The sequence below is a fragment of the Ochotona princeps genome, chromosome 2, assembly GCF_030435755.1.
Source record: "Ochotona princeps isolate mOchPri1 chromosome 2, mOchPri1.hap1, whole genome shotgun sequence".
Lineage (NCBI taxonomy): Eukaryota > Metazoa > Chordata > Mammalia > Lagomorpha > Ochotonidae > Ochotona > Ochotona princeps.
In genome coordinates, this window is record NC_080833.1 from 98,930,009 (window position 1) to 98,953,210 (window position 23,202).

At 45.9% G+C, this 23,202-nt stretch overlaps 1 pseudogene; it reads left to right on the forward strand.

The window, feature by feature from the left end:
- The first annotated feature begins 21,055 nt into the window (after positions 1-21,055).
- LOC101523751 (vasculin-like protein 1) lies at positions 21,056-22,825 on the forward strand (annotated as a pseudogene).
- The last annotated feature ends 377 nt before the right edge of the window (positions 22,826-23,202 follow it).

Below are 23,202 nucleotides of genomic sequence, written 5' to 3' on the forward strand. Positions count from 1 at the left end.
AGATGAGGACTTTAGCCGCTAGGCCATGCCGCCGGGCCCAAGCCAGGAGCTTCTTACAGGTCTTCCATGAGGGGAGCAAGGACCTAAGTACATGGGCCATCTTCCACTGGTCTCCCAGGCATGTAAGCAGAGAGCTGGAGCAAATGAAGAGCAGCTGGGACTCGAACTGCATCTTATAGGATGCTGGCATTGCAGGCAGTGGATTTACCTGCTTTGCTGTAGTACATGTTTAAATATTATTTTAGGAGACAAGCTTTGTTGCAAGGCTGATTCTGTCACTGCTCCCCATATTAGGGTCCTGGACGGAGTTCCAATCACACTTTTACATGTTCTAATGTACCTGGAAGGCAGCAGGTGATGGCTAAAGTATTGAGCTGCCTGCCACCCACATGGGAGACCTAGATGGAGTATCTGGCTCCTGGCTTTAGCTGTTGTGAACATTTGGAGGAGCAAATCAGAGATTATCTGATTCTCTCTCTTTCTGTCTTTCCAAGAAGTAAAAGTGAGTGAAATCATAGCAACAAAAGCAAAGTGAGATGGAGGCTTCTAAAAACAAGATGATATTTGCTATGTGAAGATAAACTGGGATTCTTCTCCCTCCTTGCTTATGTCCTCTGGGACAAACAGAATGACAAATCCCCTGAGTCAGGTGTTGCGCTGTGTAAGAAACCACAGCACCGAATACATAGCTACTCCAGCCCAGAGCAGGAGGTGAGAGAGGTGAGGAGAAACACAGAAATCCTTCTTGGGTGGCTGTTGGGCCAGGCATTTAGGGTGCAGGTTAGAACACTTGCATCCCACAGCCAGTATGCTGGAGTCCAGGCTCTCCCTCCAGCCCTCAGCTCCAATTTCCTGCTCATGCAGACCCTGGGAGGCAGCGATGATGGTGCAAGCAATTGGAGTTCCTGCTACCCGGATGGGAGACTGGAACTGAGTTCCTTCTGGCTTTGGTTCCATCTATTGCAGACATTTGGGGAAATAACCAGGGAATGGGAACTCTTTGTCTCGTGGACTCATAAATAAATCCTTAAAAAAAAAAAAAAAAAAAAAAAACGAAAGAAGGGGCCAGAGCCATGGCATACATGCTAACCCTCCGCCTGGGGCACTGGCATCCCATATGGGCTCCAGTTCATATCTTGGCTGCTCCATCTAGCTTCCTGCTTATGGTCAGGGAAAGCAATGGAGCGTGGACCAAGTCCCTGAGACCTTGCACTTTTGTGGGAGATCCAGAAGTTCCTGGCTCCTGGATTTGGTCTGATCCAGACCTGGCCATTTTGGCCATTTGGGGAGTGAATCAACAGATGGAAAGTCTCTCTGTCTTTCCTACTCTCTGTAACTCTGCCTTTTAAATAAAAATAAGTCTTAAAAAATGAGAGAAGAAAATCTTCTTAAAGGAGAACTGTGGATTCATATCTCCTCTGTGCCTCTGAAAACCTCTTGGCCTGGTGGCCAGAGTTGGCTTTGGGTGGGGCCCTTGTAAATGTCTGTGGCCTGCTGTGCTATTAAAATATAACCTGAGTTGAAGAACAGGATTTAAAAAGTGAGAGCCCAACAGAAGCATGAAACACAGATGAGACCCAAAGTGTTCTCAAGCTGCTTCTGTGTCTGTGTTTGCAGGTTTAAAAGCAGAGTGAAAGTGTCAAGTGGAGGGAGTGGGTCTCTGCAGCAGCGTTTATATAAGAAACACATTCAGAGAAAGAGGCTGAGATTTTGGAAATGTTCTTATTATACTGCACTAAAAATCTCCTTTGGGATGTGGGAGCGCTTAAATTGGTTGGAGAGAGGAGGAAATAAAAACCCTGGTTTTCAAAATGCAAATCTTCCCAGACCAAAAATTCCACCCCAGGCAATGGCCACGCTGTCAGGGTGAGGGACAGAGGCCTCATTGTGTGCTGGAAGACTCCACCTTTTCAGGCCTTCATTCCCATTCACCAGCTCCTCCTACGACCGCTTGACAAGTCCCAACATTGAACTTGGTTCTAAATCGTAGGCCTCAGCACAGTTCACAAGGAGGTCCTTGTTTTGAGTGGCTGTGCACTTTGCTGTAGAAATGGATTCACAAAGTGTTGAACCCACCAGAGAAATCTAAGTTACCAGAATAACATGATCATCACGCACCTGCCTATGTGACAAGGATCAAAGAAGAAGAATGTTTATGTGGCTGTCTCTTACCCAGGTTTTTATTTTGTATGAGTGCAAAGGTTTGTGAAAATGGGCTGAAAAAGACACATTGATTTTGGTGCAAAAATTTGAAACTCTATGCATCGTTTTTTCATTTTATATATATATATGTATAGATATAGTTTAAGATTTATTTGTTTTTATTGCAAAATCAGATAACAGAGAGGAGGAGAGACAGAGAGGAAGATCTTCCGTCCAATGGTTCACTCCCCAAGTGACCTCAATGGCTGGAGCTGAACCAATCTGAAGCCAGGAGCCAGGAGCTCTTCCACATCTCCCACGTGGGTGCAGGGTCCCAAGGCTTTGGGCCGTCCTCAACTGCTTTCCCAGGCCAGAAGCAGGGAGCTGGATGGGAAACAGGGCTGCCGGGATTAGAACCGGTGACCAGATGGAATCCTGGGCGTGCAAGGCGAGGACTTTAACCACTACTCTATCATGCTGGGCCCCATAATACATATTTTTATGAAATTTTTGAAGACCGCATATGTACTATTTCAAGATAATTTTACGCCAAAATGCATACTTTTAAATTTCATTTTCACAAGCTTTTTGAAACATCCTCACATTCACATATTCACATATTTACAAATATTTAACATCTAAAATATTTGCAAATTAAACCTTATAGAACAGTTTTCATTCTTATTTTCCATTACGCAGTTTTGTAGTTCTAGGGCTTCCCCCATTTCCTTCCCATTACTCTCTCTCCCTTCTCCCTTTTCCATTGTCCCCTGTATTTTGTATAATAATACAGTCTCATCTCCAGCTTTCTGCTCTTTTACATGTCATGACATTGTAGGCATAAGCAATGGTAGAGGGTCTAGTATCTTGTCAAACCTCATGAAATTTTAAATGCTAGGATAATGCTATTAATACACTGCTCTAGTTATGTATCATTGCATAACAAACTATCCCAAATTTAGCATGTTATAAGCAACCCATTTTATAAGGCATGATGATTTTGTGAGTCAAGAATTAGGACAGACCTTGGTTGGGTGGTTCTCTTGTTCAGGGTTGCATGAACTTTGGTCAGCAGATGGTACTAAAGGAACTCAAAATTTTCACTCCTATTCCTAGCTCCTTGGCTGGATGGTTGGACTCTGGGCCCTGCTTCCTCCATGTAAAGTCAGGATCAGGATTAGGCTTAGTCTTTTTGGCAAGCTAGCAAGTCTTCTTACATGACAACTTAGTGCTCTGAGACCAATATTCCAGGACACATAAGGTTGACACTGCTAGTCTCCACTGCAGGCTTCTATTTGGAATTCTAACTTTCCCAATTTCTTCCTTTCTCCCTATTCCATCTTTATCCTGACTGAAATACCCATTGTCTATACCCAGACGTGGGGCATGTTGCTTCTGCTACAGTCTATTACAGGCCAAAGCAAATCACAGTGCAGCCTGGAATCATGGGGAGGGGAATTAGCCCCCCCTCCCTTATAGAAAAAGGATCAAAGAACGTCAGGGCCGTCTCTTATCCACTACACCCAGTGGCAACAGAGTCTATCTTTATTTTTCCACAGATAAGAATTGACTACGTAAAAACATAGAGTCTGATATTTGAAAGAGCCTTTGAAGATCCTTGGTTTGCATTCACCAATCATAGGTAAGGTTGATTGTGGCTCAGAGACACCTGGGTCACACAGTCACCTACAGCAAAGGTGGATCTCAAACCTGGATTTCTGACTCCGAATTCACTCAGATATGGACTGAATGCCCCCTAGGTTCACAACCCAGCATTTACACTGAAGGCAGAGCTATGCAGGTCTTGGTGTTTAAAAGTTTACTACTGGGTAGTGGAAAAGAATCTAGAAATACCCTCAAGGTAGGTTAAATGAGAATTGCAAATCACCTGCTGTGAAATACCACTGAAGAACAAATCCAGTGCAGCTAGGGATAGGAACAGGGATTTCTGGAAGACCTGAAGTTTGCTATGTCTCCAAGGATGGGAAAAATGTTTGACTATGCCAACCTGTGAAAGGGTATTCCAGCCATACTACATGGAACAAAGGATGCTCAAAAGGAGGTCCTTGGACCAGCAGCATGGGCAGCAACTGGGAGCTTGTTAGACTTGCAGAATCACAGGTTGCCTCCAGAAGCTTCATTTTAACAAACCACCCGGGCAGGCAGAAGGTTCTGTGTAGCTTCTGCATGCAGCTCGTGCTCCTGAGCATGTGTTGCTTCCCCTTGTCACTTCCCAAGGCTTGGTAATGAAGAACCTAAGTGCTCTCTGCTTTTGTGATTTCTGCCTTACTTGCTTGGCTGGGGGGCTGTGTGAACTCCACGCCTGACTGCCTACGTGACACCTGGCAGGTCACGTAGGCAGAACACTGCTCAGGCAGGAGACCCCTGGTGTGCTTGTTAGGTAAGTTGCTCACTATCCTATAGCCTACCAATTTGTACTATTTGAAAGTTGCTTGCTTCAAACTCACCAACACAAGCCTGCCAACTTGCTCTTTTTAAAAGTTAACAGTTAAACTGACCAGTCATGACTGTATAATTGTGTGGAATTCACTTGAAATGTATATAAATCCTGTGCTGTTCAACCTCGGCCCTTTTTTCTGCCCTTCTGTTGCAGCTTTTCTTGCTTCGGCCGCTGTGGCTGTTGCTGTTCCTCCAGTCCTGCTCGGCTGGGATGGTGGCTGGGAACCTAGGCAAGCCTGAATAAATCACCTTTAGGAGTTTGCATTGACTTCAGACTCCTGATGGTTTTCTGGGGATCTCAAAATCTGGGCACAGCAGTGCTAGTGCCAGATTCCCCACATGAGCAGGGCTCCTCAGGTGCCATGGCTGCTGGAGTAGCTGAGACAGGATGCTGAGAAGGCTGTGGCTACTTTAATACATCCACCACAAACTCAAGTCATATCAGCTCAGCTAACCAAATACAAGCTTGTTTTTGATTTTGTAACCTTTTACTTTCTGCTTTTGACTAGAGCTGGATGATTACTAGTTGTGTGTTAGTTAACACCCAACCATGGTGGAGAGCAACAAACTCTAATAGCTTAACTATCTGGAGTATCTTGTAACTTTGCAATTTTCTATTTTAAGCTCCCTGATGGGTGGCTCCAAACCCTTTACACACATTCCTCCCATTCCAGCTCATATGAAGCTTCTGCTTTTAACTCAGGTGTTGATTCTCTTCTTCACACCGCTCTGCTTTTGGCCAAGACTAGGGGCTTCCAGCTGGCTCCCAGCATCTTGCCCAAGGGGGATTTTCCTTCTACATCTCAATCTGGAGAGTTTAGGCTCCAATGCTGCTCAAATTTTTGCCTGCTGTTTGCAGTTTGCCTTCTTCTGGTGTGCCTTACTTGAACTCAGCATCACCTTGCACTTGTTACACTGTGGTGAGAACCAGTGATGAAAGTCTTCTGAACACCTTCCAACACTCAAGCCTCCAGCCTTAGCATCACACTCAGTTACTCCCATTGAGTGCAGGGGCCAGGCTGCCACTCCTGGGGTCATCTCCAGCTGGGACTGTCTGTTTCCTTTGTGTCATCTCATGATCTTGGGTTCTTTCAATCCCAGAACTACAGTCTTTCCCAGGAGAGGAAAAATTCACCCCATCAGGCTACTTCAGGTCACTTAGTAGTGCAGGCATGTAATCAATACCATGATGGCAAGGCTCCAAGCAAGACAATTCCACATAGAAATTCGTGCTGCTTTCACAGGGTGCTGTGTTTTTCTATTTTTAACAAAAGGACATCATCCCATCTTGGGGAGGAAGAAAGGTTTTTGGCCTATGTGACAGGAGAAGTCATGTCAGTGTCAATTATTAAGCAAAACCCCCTGATGGAATAATTTTTTTTCATCAGGGCACAGGTGGTTGGTTATATTGTGGCTAGACAAAACCATTCCAATCAACCGACTCCAGCTGACACCAGGCTGTTGTAATTGCTTCTATTATCATGTGGGAGGGAACCTTTAGACTTGATCAATCAAGGAGAGTGTGTGCATCACTAAAAGAACATGCATTGGTCTCTTTACATATATATGTTAATTTTTATATAAAACATATAAAATGTTTTTGACATATATTACATATATTTATGAAACAGAGATACCTCCCATTGGTTGGTTCACTCTACAAATGCTCACACCAGCAAGACTGGAAATCTATCGCATTATCCAGATTGGTGGAGAGATCCAAGTGCTTGAAACGTGTTGCCTGCTGCCTCCCGGGGCGTTCATTAGGAGGAAGTTTGATTGAAAAGCAGAGCCAGCAGTAGAAACAAGGCACTCTGATACAGGAGGCAGACATCAAAGCTGTGCTGTAACAGCTGTGTCAAATGTCCACCCCAGGCACTTCAGTTCTACAGAACCAGGAGCTGGAAAATCTGAGAGAGGATGGAAACACTTTAAAGAAAGATGACTGGCTAGGTATCTCAAGACTTCTCCATGGTGTAGCTCAAAGTCTGTTTCTTGGCCTTGTAGATCCAAGAAACTCAATTCAGATAAGCAGAGTTGACGGAGCTCTGTAGAAGTGGCTACTACTAATCCAAATTACAGGAATCTGAGGTATAACCTGGCTGCCAGATCTCTCTCTCTGTTTTTTGGGGGGGAGGAGGGTAGGAACTCTTCTTTCCACCAATTAATTCAACAAGTTATTTTTGAATACCTGCTATAAGCTCAAATCCCTGCCCTCATATTTTATATACTTTATTTGGGGAAGGGAGATTACTGTGGTCTGATTCTGATTTATCCCTGTCCAACTCACGCAGAGATTAAGCCAAAGTCTCAAATTAATGGACTCAACATGTTGGAAACTTAATCAGAATATTGTGTGGAGAGGTGAGACTTTTGAAAAGTGATTAGTTTTTACTGGGTCCCGAATGTAGAGCCCCGTGGCTGGATCTTGGTGACTGAGGAAGAGGAGAGAAACCACACTGCCAAGTATACTCCAGCCATAACATACTGCAGTCACTGGGCATCCTGGCAAAGCTTGTGTCACTCTGGGTGTGGAAGCTCCAGAACCGTGGGCCGCGCCAAGGCTGTTTTCCTTATAAAAAATAGCCTGCCTCAGACAGTTTGTTACAGTAAAAAATTGTAAAAATGCAAGGGTACTTTGAAAAATTCATGGAAAATGGAACTTTAAAATAAGCTTATTTTGGTACAAAACAATATGAAATCCATGCAATTTTTCTTAGTATATATTTTCCATACACTTTGTGGAAATTCCTTATATACAATAAAACAAGTATATGATGTATCATGTGGGCTATGAGAATATTAGAGCAAGGGGATGAGAAAGCATTGGGATGGAAGAGAGGGGTCAGGATTGTGTCAGGGAAAGTTTTCTTTGTAAGGAGACATGGGAGCAGAAACCTAATGGAGCTGGACCTAGAGGTGTCTGCAGGCGACGTGGGTCCCAAGCAGAACCCCTCTCCACCGGAGTGTGAGGCAAACTGTGCCTGATGTACTGGGACAACAGCAAGCAGGTCTATGCAGTGACAAGGGAGGTGGGAGGCAGGGGCTGAAGCAGCAGCTCTGCAAATCCCTTGCAAATCTTTATAAGGGCTTTGGTTTTTCCGAGTTAGAATTTGAGCTGAGGAGCCACATACCCTGATTTACATTTTAATAGAATCACTCTGGCTGGCCTCGTGGAAAACATGATGAGACAGGCAAGGGAAGCAGCAGGGAGAGTGGTTAAGATGCTGCCTTAACAAGGGAGGCAGGAAATGAGAATGGCTGGACCAGGCGCAGAAGCAGTCATGAGGAGGAGGTCGGATACTGGATGTGTTGTGAGAAGCTCGCCCGTTTGTGTGGCTGGTTTGGATGCATTATGTGAGAGAAGAGTTGAGAGTGATTCCAAACTTTTTAGCTGAAAAGACTAGAAGAATGGAGCCTCCCCTGGCTGAATAGGAAGGAAAATTAAGGGTGTGTGTATATGTGAGTGCATGTATATGTGTGAGTGCATGTGGGTAGGTGTGTGTGTATGTGGCTTGGGTGGAATACGAAAGTCGTATTTGGAGACCTCAGACTTTTCATGCCCATTATAAATCTGGAGGTGGCAGTGCCAGGGGTACTTGTGTTGGGGGCCAGTGTAAAGGGTGAGGCCGGAGATAAACATTTAGGAGTCATGTGAGTTTAAAGTGCCAACTCAGGAATGGTACTGCCTGTAAATAAAATGTACATGAGCACAGACCTTTGGAGCTCAGTGAAATGAAGAAGGCTGTGATGGAGCAGCTAGGAAAGAGGGCGGAATGCCCACGAGGTATGGCCAGAGGGCAAGAGAGAAGTGTCATCCATGTCACAGAGTGCTATGACACCTGAGACTTGACCACTGAATTTACAAACCAGGAAATTATCACTAATCTTAACAAGAGCAATTTCAGCGGACAGGTAGGAACCCACATCTGATTAGAGGGCCAGCAGTTAGACTCGAGGTTAAAATGGTCGCATCCCACATTGGAGTGTTTGAAACAAGCCCCAGCTTTGCTTCTAGTCCAGCATCCTGGGAAGCAGCAGGTGATGGCTCATGCGCATTGATCCTGCCACCCACGTGGGAGATCAGCATTGAATTCTCTGTGGTCTGGCCCAACCCTGGCTGTTGCGGGCATTTGGGTAATGAGCCAGCAGAGAGGAGATCTTTGTGTCTTTGCCTTTCAAAACAAAATTTTAAAAAATCATTTTTTTTTAAGTATGGCTATAAAACCCAATTCTAGCTAAAATGGTGGGAGAAGTTCGCAGCCAAGGGCATCTAGCAGTAGTTTGCTCAGTGCACAGAGCATGCCACTTTCAACCCGTCTGAGTACTCCTTCCTGTTTCAAGACTCTACGGTCCATTTCAGCTCTCTCCTGATTATCACAAATTCATGATGCTGGCATACACCTTATGTCACAGGCAAAACTGCTTTTGCCTGTGCACTCTCTCTTCCCCAATGGAAAGCACCTTCTATACTTCGTCCTTGTGTGTCCTAGTGGGGCTCAGTTCTCCCATGAGGTCACTTTGTGCAACCCACCTTCCCACTTGTGAATGAATGTACGCTGGTGTTTTTCCTGAACCATGTCATGTCCCAGAGGTTCAGCAGGAAGAGTTATGTTCTTGGTTATCACAAAGACTCCATCTATAAACTCCAGTTAGCCCTTTCCATTGTCTGAACTCAGCTCACAGTCCATTATACAAGCACAGTTTTGGCATTGAAAGAAACAATACCTGTTGGCCTATAAAACCTTTAAGGTTAGCTGGCCAGGTCACCCTCCAAAGAAGGGACTTCTGGTTCTCCACCAAATAGGTGGACCTGTAGGCTACTCACATGCAGAACATTATTTTATTTTGCTTCTTTATTGGCACTACTTCATTCTTGGTACTGAACATCACTGGCTTGGTCTCCACCCCAGCATGGGAGACATCAGGGGAGGTTTGGTGAGGCCACCCAGGGAAGGAGACATTGTAAAGCTGTGTGAGACTGGAGATCAGTAATAATGAGAGAACAGATTACAGACCGTAACCACAACAAATAGGTAACAGGGAAGCAATAAAACAATCCAGAGAAATAGCAGGACACAGCCATCCATGATGGCAGGTGACCCAGGGATAGTTGCAGGTCTGCCCCAATAAGCTGATCTCACACTCTTGCCTTCCCCATGCAGTTAGCCCAGGCTGGCACAGGGCGGTACCTGGCCGTGGGACACCTCCTATCCCAGGAAATTGCAGGAACATTGCATATGGCTCAATGGGTCAGTCTGTCCTGTTGCACAATTGTCACCTCTGTGGACTTGGGGAGGGCCAGGACCCCCTGCAGCTGGGGCCACAGCACCTCTCTTATCACAAACCAGTATCCGTTGGGGCATACTGACTAAGTGTGTAAGCTTCATGCTCTTCTCCTAGCTTCTGAGAACCAAGGCCTTCATCATCAGTGTATCCCTCAAGAATAAGCCTGGTATCTCCTACTAGTCTGTTCTCAGCGGAAGTTTGTTGAATTAAAGGCATAGGTCAAGGGTGGGCAAATTATTCCTGCAGAGGGCTTAGGGGTAATTGTTTTAGGCTCAGATCATTTCCAGAAAGGGCTAACCGTTCAAAAAGTATGCAGAGGAGAGTGTACAGGCATTTGGTGCTGTAGTTTGGTACTGTTTGGGATCTCATATGGGAACGCCTGGCTCCAAGTCCTGTCTCTACTGATTCTGTCTTCCTGCGCATGTGCACTCTGGGAGGTCATGGTGATGGCTCAGGTACTTGGGTCCCTGCCACCTGTTTGGGAGACCCAGATGAAGGCTCTGGCTTCTGGTGTGGACTCTTCCTAGCTAGTCCTGGGGGCTGTGGACATTTGGGAGAATGAGCAAGCAGATGAGAATTCTCTGTCTGTTTCTTTGTACAAAAATATTTTTAAAGTAAACGGAAAATGCATACTGGGAAAAAGCTATGCCTGAATGTTTAAAGAATTTGTACCCAAATAAATCCCATTTTCCCATGATTTTTTGCAGCACTATTGCAGCTCCGTGTCAACCATGAAAGCAGTCACAGAACACACGGGGAGGAAGGAGTAGTGCTGTGATCTGATGACATTCTATACCATAGATGCTGACATTTGAGTCTCCTGGAACTTTCCCATGTTATAAAACATTCTTCTTAGGACTTTTTAACTATTTAAAGATGTGAAAACTACTCTTACCTTACAGATTGTACCAATACAGATGGTAAGCCAGGTTCAGCCTAGGAATTCTGACTTACCGACCCCTGCTCTACATTAAACACAGCCACTTCCTATTTCCATTGGGGGTGCAAAACATGAGTATTCCATGAACAGGTTTTGGTCTCTTAATGGCTATGGGAGTAGGCAGTACCCCAAATGTTGGATCACCCCATCTCTCTTTGGAGCATGTAAGTAGGTGCTATAATGGCAATGGCTTTAGAACCCAGTCTTCAGGTTGTTGTCACTAACTGTGTACTCTTAGGGATGTGGATGCTTCTAGGTACCAGAGAGGAGATGGAGACTGTCAGCAGGTAGAGCTGAGTTTATCTACTCCACCCATCGCCATTGCCATGCATGTTAAATCAGGGTAGGAGCCCAGGAACTCTTGGGAAGCTTACCAGGGAGAAGAAAGGCACCATCAATGTTGACAATGTTGCTTCCTGAGCATTTGGGTATTCTCAGTATACTGTAAAAGTACGTTTCACTTGCTTTATTCATTTATTCCTCACAGCCCTCAATGAGGAAATCTTAGTTGGGAGAGCTTTGGAGATGGGATTTTTAAAATGTCTATTTATTTGAAGTGGAGAAGGGAGAGGAAGAGAGGTAGAGAGAGAGAGAGAGAGAGAGAGAGAATGATTCCCTTTACTGATTCCCTCTCCAAATGGACAAAGTGGGTGAAAGCCAGGAGTCTGGAGCTCATCCCAGCTGTTGACCATGGGTGCAGGGGCCCAGATACTTCACCCATCTGCTTTTCCAGATGCATTAGCAGGGAGTCTGGTTGGATATGGAGCAGATGGGACTCAAACGGGTGCTCTGTCCATATCAGATCTGGGCTATGGCAGGCAGTAGTTCTCTGTACCATAATGTCTGACCCCCAAATGGCATTTTAAAATAAGTTAATTTACTTTAAAGACAGAGAAATATGAGAGAGAGAGAGAGAGAGAGAGAGAGAGAGAGAGAGATCTATCTTCTATTTGCTGGCTTATTTCCCTAATGGCTCCAAAAGCTTGGAGATCCCGATCCAAACCAGTGACCAGGAATTCCACCTGGTCCTTCCACATGGGTAGCATAAACCCAAGTGATATAGAAGGACCAGCTAGGAAATTCAATAAGAATGAATGAGCTGGGAGCTTTTCCCACTGCTTCTGTCTCTGCAGCCCTGTACTGCAAGTACAACCCTTGCATGTCAATCCAGTATGTCCACTTCCCCTGATTCACCTGTGTCTCCTACACAGGGAAGGAACAGCTGCTATGAGGGCCATGTGGAAGTTAAACTCCACATAGAGGTGCCACAAAACTCCCAGAAAACCTAAATCCCACCAATCCCACTCCATTTATCTAGAGGAGCTTGGAGAACTCCTCTGTCATGATGCTGGTCCTGTAGGTAAGTACAAGAATTAAGGCTGGGAGCAGCCCAGACTAGGCCGAGTCAGGTTAAAATATCTACCAGTGTAAGTGTGGGTCAGGTCTGCGGGCAAGCCAGGCTGGGTCTGTTCATAACACCCACTGGCGGATCTGAGAACCAGGACAGGGTGTAGAACAGGCCAGTTCCAGCTGCAACACCAGCCAGTTCACATGAGGGCCAGGACTGGGGACTGGTTGGGCTGGGCCAGGCAGCAGCACCCACCAGCATGATCTAAACGTGGGTGTGGACCAAGTCCTGCCAGACTACAGCACCTGCTGGCAAATGCCAAGGTGAGGTGGTTCATGCCAAACTAGGCATCAGAACCTACCAGTCCATGTGAGATCCATGGGGTTGGGAGCAATCCTGGTAGGGGAGCAGCCAGGCTTCCCAGGTAGGCCACTGCTCCCGCTAACAAGCATGAGAACTGGGACTAGGGGCAGATCAGGCTGGGCAGGGCTATATGCCTGTTGGCCTAGATGTGGGCTTGGTTGGGAGGAGAGCCAGGCTGGGCTAACCAACTGTATCCACTGTGCATGAATGGGCCAGAATAGATGTGGAATGGTTGGGCATTGCTGCAGCATCAGCTGGCAAGTGCTGGGATTGGATGGGAGCAAATCTTGTTAAGCTGGACTGCAGAATGCCTGGAGAGTACAAGATCCAGGACTGGGCGTGGACCCAATAAGGAGACTGTGGGTACCTCTCTGATGGGCTACATCTCCCTCTGGTGAGCATGTAAACCAGGGTTGGAGGTGGGCTTGTCTATACAGCTGGTATTATCTGCTGGAGAGTGGGATCAGTTGGGCTGAACTAGGCTCCAACAGCCAGTGATGTGTACAAGAGCTGAATGGGATATGGGACAGACTGGACCAGTCTACTGCACATACTGGCAAGCACAGGAACCAATCCTGGGAGTGGGCTTAGTGGGGGTTATTGAGGGTCGCTCTGACTAGGCTGCAGCCCCCGCTGGAGTACATGAGTACCAAGTGTGTAGTGGGCTGGGTTGGGTTGGGCCACAATATTCATTGTTTTGCATAAGAGATGGGACTGGAGGCACGATAGCATTAGTGGTTAAAGTCCTCGCCTTGCATGAGCTGGGATCCCATATGGATGCCAGTTCTAATCCTGGCGGCCCTGCTTCCCATCCAGCTCCTTGCTTGTGGCCTGGGAAAGCAGTTGAGGACGGCCCAAAGTCTTGGGACCCTGCACCCACATGGGAGATCCAAAAGAGCTTCTGGCTCCTGCCTCCTGGCTTTGGATTGGCTCAGCTCCAGCCGTTGCGGCCGCTTGAGGAGTGAACCATCAGAAGGAAGATCTTCCTCTCTGTCTCTCCTCCTCTCTGTATATCTGCCTTTCCAATAAAAATAAATAAATCTTAGAGAGAGAGAGAGAGAGAGAGAGAGAGACAGATGGCTCTGAAGACAGAACTGACGCAACAATTGCTAGTACCAATGTGTGCATAGGCTGATATGGGGCATGGATTGAGCCAGACCCCTTACTCTCATGTATACACAGTCACGTCTGGAATCACCTCAAGAGAGATTTCTTTAGGGATCCCCTCAACTGAACCACTGGACTCAGAACTCCAACCATGGGAAGGATTGTAGGATCTGTGGACTGACTGTGGAGTGTATGTGTCAGAACTGGACCTCCTCAGTGGCTAATAGGAGCAGTAGTTGACATACTTAGATGCACATGGAGGATATGGCAGTCCATTAGGGCCTGCAGAGGATGTCTGGCATCATGGCAGAGGAAGGAGAGCAGAATAAATTGACCAACTACCCCAGCCAAGCATTGGCAGAAAATATCTGGGTGAATCTAAGGTAAACTATGTCAGCAATGGACCGTGGAAGGCTTTCCTCATCCTTGGTGTGGTGAGGTCAACAGCATTTCAGAACTATAGAAACCACATAAGCAGAACCCTCAGAGCATGCTTCACATCAGGGACCTTGGGATGACATTGGGTGTCATTCCCCAACCCCAGGTACTGAGACAGTTGGGAGGCTGGGTGTGGCATCGCTGCTTGTCTCCAGTCTTTTGCAAGATACAGAAGGAGGAAGAGGAAAGTTTGGAAACAATGGTCTCACCCACTTTCCCCTAATCCTCAATCCTTCCCACCCTAACCAACTATGTAAACATTATCAAAAATAAAAACAAGTTTTAATTTAAAAGATTTATTTACTTATTTATTGGAAATTCAGATTTTCAGAAAGAATCAAAGATGAAGAGAAAAATCTTCCATCCACTGGTTCACTCCCCAAGTGGCTGCAACAGCTGGAACTAAGCCTATCCAAAGCCAGGAGCCAGGAGCCAGGAGCTTCTTCTGGATTCCCCATGCAGGTGCAGGAACCCAAGGCTTTGGGCTGTCCTCAACTGCTTTCCCAGGCCACAAGCAGGGAGCTGGACAGGAAGCGGAACAATAGCTAGGACATTAACTGGTGCCTATATGGGATTCTGGCGCATGCAAGATGAGGATTTAACCACTTGGCTATTGCTCCAGGCCCAGAATAGGAATCTTAGACTAACTTCCATCCCACATCCACCTGTTTGGTCCCAGAACCTGGGAAAAAGCTCAGCCCCAATCAAAAACTTTATCAGGCTCCAGTATTTTTTCATTCTCTCTCTCTCTCTCTCTCTCTCTCTCTCTCTCTCTCTCTCACTTCTTCTCCCCCCCTCTCCCCCTGCCTGCAGCTCCTCTGTAAACTAATACATTAAGGAGTGACACTAGGCCAGAGCCAAGATGCTGAATCACCAACTCTCAGATTGGCCCTAAAGTTGACATTCCTAGGCTGGCTTTATTCTGGGAGCTTCCAAGGAACTCACAGGCCCTGATCAAAGTAACGCATAAACAGAGCCCACTTTGCCAGATGAGATTAGGTGCATTCAAGGTGGCATGGCCGTAGACCATTTTGCCACTTCAAGAACAAAACAAAATTTTTAAAAAATCAGGCTTGCCCCATAATGTACCAGCCAAAAGAAGGTTGCATGTATTGGGGGCCAATTAAAGGCCGGCACATGAGACAATTATTCGCTGCACAACTGCACTTTCTCTCTAAGATTCACTGGTTCTGATCCCTCTGAGGGTGCAGGAATGGAGCTTTCTTTCTGCATTGCAAATAAATAACTTTCTTCACCACCCCAGTGGCAGTAATTGGCTGTGTGTCAGGTGAGCAGACCCAATTTGGGGGGTTGGAGAGCAATTCTTTCAAGTTTTGGGGGGTGTTTGTAACAAAGCCAGGAAAAGGCTGATCCCAGACTAGACAGGAAGAACCTGCTTTGGTCCAGACTGATGGGGACAATTCTAGAAGAGCAGTTTGTATCAGAATCTATTACACAATCCTAGGGCGTTTCCAACCTACCTGTGCACATTAGAATTTCTCATCAAAAATCTTCCACACTCAGTTGGAATTGACAGGGCAGCAGAGTAAAGTGAGCAAAAGTTAGTGTTTAAGTTAAGAATCTTAGGTCTGTGTGACCCTATGCAAGTCTCCGAACTTCTTCTCTGAGGGGACAGCAATCCGGTTATCAGAGTCATGCTGTTTGTTCCTCTTCTCACCTCTGCAGCCTATGTCCCAGCCTGAGAGTAGGGTGTTCTGCCTTCCCTGGGTTAGGTCTGCTCCTGGCCTTGGCCAGCCGTGGAGTGGCTTGCAGAGGCCTGGAATTAGCAGACCCAGTTTTTCCCTGAATGTGGGTGGCACCTCATGAGAAGGATTCACTCAAACCCATGTGTTGCATGGCTGGACATCTTGTAAGAGGCTGACAGTCTCCTGCCTTCTTCCTGCCATCATGTTGGTAGGGAGCCAGCTCTGCAGAGTTTACATCCAGTCATTGAAGATCTCACAGAGTCTGGTTTCCCAGTGTCTTTTGTGGACAAGTGACATGTGGGGAATAATTTTCAACCTGCAACCTGTTCTCTTGTTCTCTGTGGACACATGCTGTCCCTCGAGTGGAGCTCCCATGCCTCTCAGTTTAGTTCCATCTGTCCAGTTGGATCTAGACTCTGTCCCCGCCTCACCCACCTCTTCCCTGTGGCCCAGGGAGGGCGCAGTCTCTGCCCACCAGGCAGCCATACCTGCCAGACCACAAGGCTTGAAGGAGGATTCTTTTTTTTTTTTTTTTCCAGATTGGGACTTCTGCCCAATTTCTACAGTCTCTTGCTTCATTTAGATGTGGGTTTTATTGAATACTTAGATTGTTAGAGCTGATTCCTTCTCCCGGGCTTTGGCATGACTACTTTAGGGGGAGGATGATGAATCTGCCTTCGAATCTGAAGAACGAGATTCCTTCTTGTTTCGCAATTTACAGCCCAGCTGCTGCAGGTTCACAAAGCTTTGCCATTAAAAACTCTATCCTCTGCCAATATTTATTGCTCAAGTCACTGTTTGCCCAGAAGCTACTGTCTGCTGCATCTTCTGGGAAAGGAAATTTACAGTGACATCACTGAGCCATTGTTTACATCCCCAAGCGGCACAAGCCTCCAAGAGATGGCAAAGGCAGGGCTGGGAGGGATACCAAGTGGGTCTACCTGTATGGAGCACCCCCCCTCGACTCTTTCCTCCCCTTTCCTGCACCATCCCAGCCACCACTCTGTGACTGTGCAATGATAGATCTATGGCATCTCTGGAAATTGACAACTCCTGGAAACAAGTACCAAGGGACTGGGATCAGTTGTAGTGGAGGGCTAGGTAGGAGGCCATGCCTTCACTCTGTAACAAGTCGCCGTTTGCAGGTGGTGGACACATGCCTTGCTACTGTCTGTTAGCAGGCAGGCTCACAGGTGCAGGAAATTGGAGTTTTGCTAATCCAGGACAGTGCTGGGATTGGAAACCAGTGCTCTGCCATGCTGGCCACTACCTCCACCGCAGTAGGCTCTGTCTTGAGGAGGGGTAAGTGCCTCTCTCAGCCCAAGCTTCTCTCTCACCAGGTCAACATCAAGGGACCCCCCCAGGCTCCAGCTCAAGCTGGTCCCAGAAGGAGAGACAGGAAGTACCTGTGCGACTATTTGCCCGGAATCCTTTGCTTCCACTTCTCTCTCCTTTTGCTCTCAGCCTTGCCAGCTTCTCTCTATTTTCTCCAAGGAGTTTTGGTTCTGTCTCCATGTAGTCCTTCCATTCACAGCTCAGTCTGCTGCATTCTCCTTTCCTGTTCACCTGAGCTGACCCAGGAGCACTCTGCTGCCCAATTCAGTAGACAGCCTAGAGTCCAGGGTCCATGGATGAAACAGGAGATCCCCGCGAGATCACACAGGGCCGTGAACTAAGAACTGGTTGAATGCTCCTGTTGCTCTCTTCTAATTTAGAACCATGAGCAAGTCATTAGGCCTCAGTTTGCACTGGGGCTTACAAGTCATACGGCTGATTCCGACTGAGTCTTTTCAACATGGGACTTGTTCTGTAACAGGCACCATCCACATCGATCTGCCATCTCGCCCATTTTCTCCCCTCTTGCAGTCACAGTTCTGTAAGTCACCCTCAGGGACCGGAGGTCTCATGTAAACCCCTCCCGATGCATACAGGATGGATCTAACTAACGGTAACACTGCTGGAATCTGAGACTCTGAGTCAGAAATCAATCCAGAGGTGAACATGTGACCTCAATCTCATCAAAGAGTGGAAATTTAGAAAGCTTTTTCTGGGAAACTTTTACTTGAAAAAATCAACAGATTTAACTGGACTGCTCTTTCTTCCTTTGCCCCGCCCTACTTTTTCTGCTGTGGATATGAGTACAATTACCTGGAGGCCCAGCATCTATTTTGTGACACCAGGAAATCCAATAACCAAGGAACGGAAAAGAAAAGGAACTGAATCTCTGACAGCTTTGTTGTACTGCATCAATCTCTGGATTTTCTCCCATGCACCAAACAAACAACAAGGTGGAAACCCCACCCCCCTTTAACCAGCATCACTTGTAACTAAATGCTTTTACTTATAGCTGAATGTTTTGCAACTGCTACAATGTTTCCACAGCACTTGTAAGATCTTATTTTTTTGCCTTAGAGAGAGAGAGAGGTTTCATCCACAGGTTCCTCCTCAAATACCTGTCACAGCCACAGCTGTGCCAAGCCAACGCTGGGTGCCTGGAACTCATGCTAGGTCTCATATACAGTGGCAGAGACCCAAGCACTTGAGCCATCATATGCTGTTTCTGAGGAAGCTGGAATCCAGAGGGGAGCTGGGGCTCAACCAATACCCCTCCAAAAAGAGATGCAGGCACCCAACCAGCATCTTATCTGCTGTACCAAATGCTTGCCCTTCTGCAACAGGTAATGCATTGCCTCCATTTGAAACACTCCTTCCTTGGCCTTCATTACTTCATTTCAATTAGATTTCCGATGGCTTCTCATAGCCCTTCTTCTCAGCTCTGTTCTGTATGGCACCATTGGGCAAGACTGGTGTTTTGTTTTCTTCTTCATCACCAGGTATCAGTAAGTGTGCCCATGTGTTAATCTTTATTACAAGTGTTGCATATGGAGCCCAGAAGACAGATGGGCTTTCAGTGCCCAGGGGCTTTTCACTGCCCTAGCCACTGTTCACAATTCTCCTGGGCCATCTTGTTGACTATCTTAATTAAGTTTAACCACCTTCAGTGGCCTCACTTCAGTGTGGGCTTTCCTGTCACCTACCAGTCAAAGGACAAAGTTACAATTGTTTAAAGATCTTAATTGGCTTTGTTTTCAATTCTACAATGTACAACACTTCATTTCATAGCTAAGGGTCCTATCTCAGAAAAGTCCTACCTAAGAAGATACCAGAAAAGTGGATTCTACACTCAGGGCCTTCCTGTTTACCCACTATATCCCCAAGGCACTGTAGGTAGCTCAGAAGGTAGTGATTATGGTTGTCCCCAGGTTACCCACTGTGTTTTCTGGTCCCCACCCAGGCTCCCTAGGGTATATGGTCAGAAGTAACATGTTTAGAGTTTTCTGAGTTAGAAACGAGGCTCCTTGTAGCACTGTATGCTGGCTTATGTGGGACAATAGCAAGTTAGTGGGATCTCAGATGCCTCTGCCCTGACCCACCCTTATTCCATCCCATCACCCCTCAACCCAATGTCCAAGAAGGGACTGACATGGAGGTTATTCGTAGTGCATTTTTAACAGCTGCCCCAAAGGTATTCACACTAAATATACCATAGGGCACACTTTTCTAACCCATTTAATGCAGAACGATTGAAGAGGTAGTATCATGAATACCATGACGGAGAATACAAGGAGTTACAACATACAACAGGGCTGAGGCATTCAAATCATGCTGTTGCTGTGGCCTCCCAGGCCTCCCAGTGGAACACAGGTGTGCTTCAGAATGGGTGGTTGTGTTGTACCCAGGCCTCCTGGAGGAGCACACCTGTAGTACAGCAATGGGCGGGGAGAGGAGGTGTGTGTTGGAGGTGCTGTTAAATCTTAGTTTCTGCAGAAGCCCCAGGAGCTACAAGTCACAGCCAGAGAGAGCATGCCAGGGCTTCTGCTGACTCTGTCTCTGCACCTTGAACAAAAGGGTGCCCTTGGTTTAATGGCAATGGTGTTCAGATCCAAGAGGTGAACGGATATGGGATAAGTAGTTCCCAGGCTTCCTGCCTCTGTGGGAAAGGCCAGGCAGGGATTAGGAACATTAAAGCTGATTGTAAGCACATACCCATGAAGTTCAACAGTCTTGCCTTACATTTCTAGTTCTATCCTGTAGACAAGACATCCAAACCTTTCGAAATGAGTCAAACTGTCCAACTACTCTTAACCACTCTTCCCTCAAGCATATAGCTCTCCAATTTATGCAAAAAGCATGCAGTTTTCTAGATGTGCTTCCACAGTTTTGTGCTTGTGACATCTACCGTTTCAAGGTTACCTCTCCTCTGTGTGTGGAGATTCTTCCCACTCCTTCTCCACCCTCACCCTCCCTATCCCATGCCTATATCACACAGGATCAAGCTCTGTCTCCCTAGTTTTCTCACTGCACTTAGTTCATGATTCTACTACAGAGACCATTCCCATTAAAGTCGAAAGGTCCATCTCTGCTAGTTGATATAGAAGCACTTCAACGTAAAATATGATGCTTATGTCCCAAACACCTACTATACAGGTTCTCCCTGAGGATTTCTTCATTTTAGAAGAAAAACTTCGCTTTACATAGCCTGAAAGTGGAGGCACCTGAAGTTGTGCAAGGAGTAGCTTCCTTCAGAAATAGGCATGCCTTGTGTTCCCACAAGGGAATGTGACCAGAGATACAATCTGAAGACAAACATTCCTGTGGATTTGTTACCTGCCAGTGCTAGCTTCAAGTTCGAAATTCTGCCTGTTTAAGTTGACACTTCCCCTACCATCTGTCTTTTCTTCTTAAACTTGCAGTGCATCTTCCCTTTAAAGTATAATTGTTGTTAACATTATTATTTCTCCCACCACATCAAGCCGATGCAAAGATCACTTAAGGTGTTGGGGAAATGTTGGTCATTACCAACTGCTATTAGGAAAACTGACAATAGCAATGAGGTGTGGGCAGAGCATATTTTAATAAATCATCATTTACACAGATTCTGGGTTCTTCGAGATCTAATATTGTTTACACAAACATGGAGATTGAGGATTCCCCATGATTCCTTAGCACCATGAAAAATTGATCAGCACATTTGTTCAAGGAGCTCTTCCCTCTTCAGGTCCAGAAAACCTCCACCTGCTAACCTCACAGACTTCCCAGTACCAACACAGCGTTAGCTGCATAAGAAAGAAAGAAAGAAGCCAGTATTTTCAAATGAGCTCATGGGTGACGTTTCCTAGAGCTAACCGGGACAACACGTGCTTTGCCTTGTGGTGGATTGTGCATACTTGCTGACTCAGCATCCATTCCTAACCTCACCTGGGAACCATCTACTGGAACGGCAGCCTGCACACCCGGAAAGGCTGTGCCTTTCAAGAAAAGCCTCCAACAGAGATTAGGGAAGAAAAGAAAGAAGACAAGGTGGAATGATTGCAGTTTGAAGAGGAAGATTTTCCTTCTTTGAATCCAGAAACTGGCAAACAGAATCAGCCATGCAGACCCATTGGGACCCTTTCTGGAGTGTGGGAAAACCCACCTAGTGCCAAGCAATCTTCCAAGATGTTAGTCATCAAAAAAGTTTCCAAAGAGGATCCTGCTGCTACTCTCTGTGCTACATTCACCTCCCCAGGATCTCACCATGCAAATGAGAACAAAGCTTCAACCATGGTTCCAAGTGTCTATAAGACCTTGGTTCCTATGCCTGCGCCACCTCCTTCCAAGCCCAATGCATGGAAATCTAACAGAATGGAACACAAGTCGGGCTCCCTTTCCTCTAACCAGGAGTCTGCTTTCACCAGTCCTGTCTCTGTTACTAAGCCAGTGGTACTGCCTGGTGCTGCACTTCTAAACTCTCCCAAAGAGAGTCCCTCCAGCACCACTCCTCCAATTGAGGTCAGCTCCTCTTGTCTGACCAAGTTGACCTACCGAACCACTGACAGGAAGAGTGAGTTCCTGAAAACTCTAAAGGAGGATCAGAATGGAGACTTCTCAGAGAACAGAGACTGTGACAAACCTGAGCGTTCAGAGGACAACAGCACACCTGAACCAAAGGAAAATAGAGAAGGCTGTCGTCAGAATGGTCTTTCCCTGCAGTGGAAGAAGGGGAAGACCTCTCACACTGTTTGGAAGCAGAGCACAGGTTATTGAAGGTGATGGGATGGCAGCAATATCCTGAAAATAGTGAGAACTGCCTTCTTCTAATGATAGACGAACTCAAAGAGTTCCACATGAAGACAGAGCAGCTAAGAAAAAATGGCTTTAGGAAAAATGGTTTCCTGCAGAGTCGCAGTCCCTGTCTCTTCTCCCCTCGGAGGAGCACTGGTAAAGCAGAGGTGGAGGATTCCGACACAGAGACCAGTAGCAGCGACACATCAGATGACGATGCCTGGAGGTAGACATGCAGATACTCACGGTTACACCTGACCCAACAACCTCGGCTTGTGTGTTGAGGGAGTGTACGAGAGATGGCTCTTTTCCTTTCCTTACCTTTTTATTGAATTCATGCACAAGGGAAATAATCAACCCAAAGAGAAAGCGATTGGCTTGTTGAGCTTTTGTTGTTGTTTTCCATATTATCTGCTTAATAGAAAGAGGTTGGGGTGGAGATTTGCACAATGCATGTATACACACCCCCCAGTACATGTGGGGCAATGCACAGGTGGGAGCTGGCAGTGTGGGGAGGCAATGTGGGGTCTGCAGCAGCAGCTTTTGCTCCAGCCCTGGGGCGCTCACTCTGTGCTCAAGAAATCATTGTCAATGACAAAGTGACTATTGAAGTTATAATTGTATTAACTTAATGCTAATAATTTGGATATTTTATTTTGTTTTTAGCTGCTCGGGTAACTTAGCCCTTAACCAAGCATATGTGTTTTTTGTTTGTTTGTTTGCTTGTGCTTTTTCTTTTTGTTTTTCATTTTACTTTTTGGGTACAGTTGTAAAATATTTGAATATAGGAAATATGTTATTCTTGTAGCCTTGATATTCAGGGTGGATTATAAAATATAAATTTTTGTGAGATTTCAAAGATTAAGATTATTTTGGTAACATTATTTACAGATTTAAAAGATGTGGTTATTATCACAAGTCTATTGAGGGGAAAAACTACTGCATAAAATAACTAACTTGGAATAAATATTTTGCATCGGTTTGGGAAAAAAAATAATAACAGAGAAATCACCAGTACTTAGTTGAGGCATTCTGAACCAACAAACATTCACAAAGTAAATTCAGCATGAGATAGACACTCAGAAGCATGGAAAAATTGAAAGTATCATTTAATACCCTGTTGTCTCTACTGTGTAGAGGTCTGATACATAACATATTCAAGTGTGAATATCTTTTGACCTGAAGAATTAATTGTAAAGCAAAATTTTAAATGAATTTGTGTCAAGTATTTGTAGGTTTGCAAAGCTTCTTCACATAACTGTATGGCTCCATTGGTCACCCAAATAAAAAGCCCCAAAACTCCT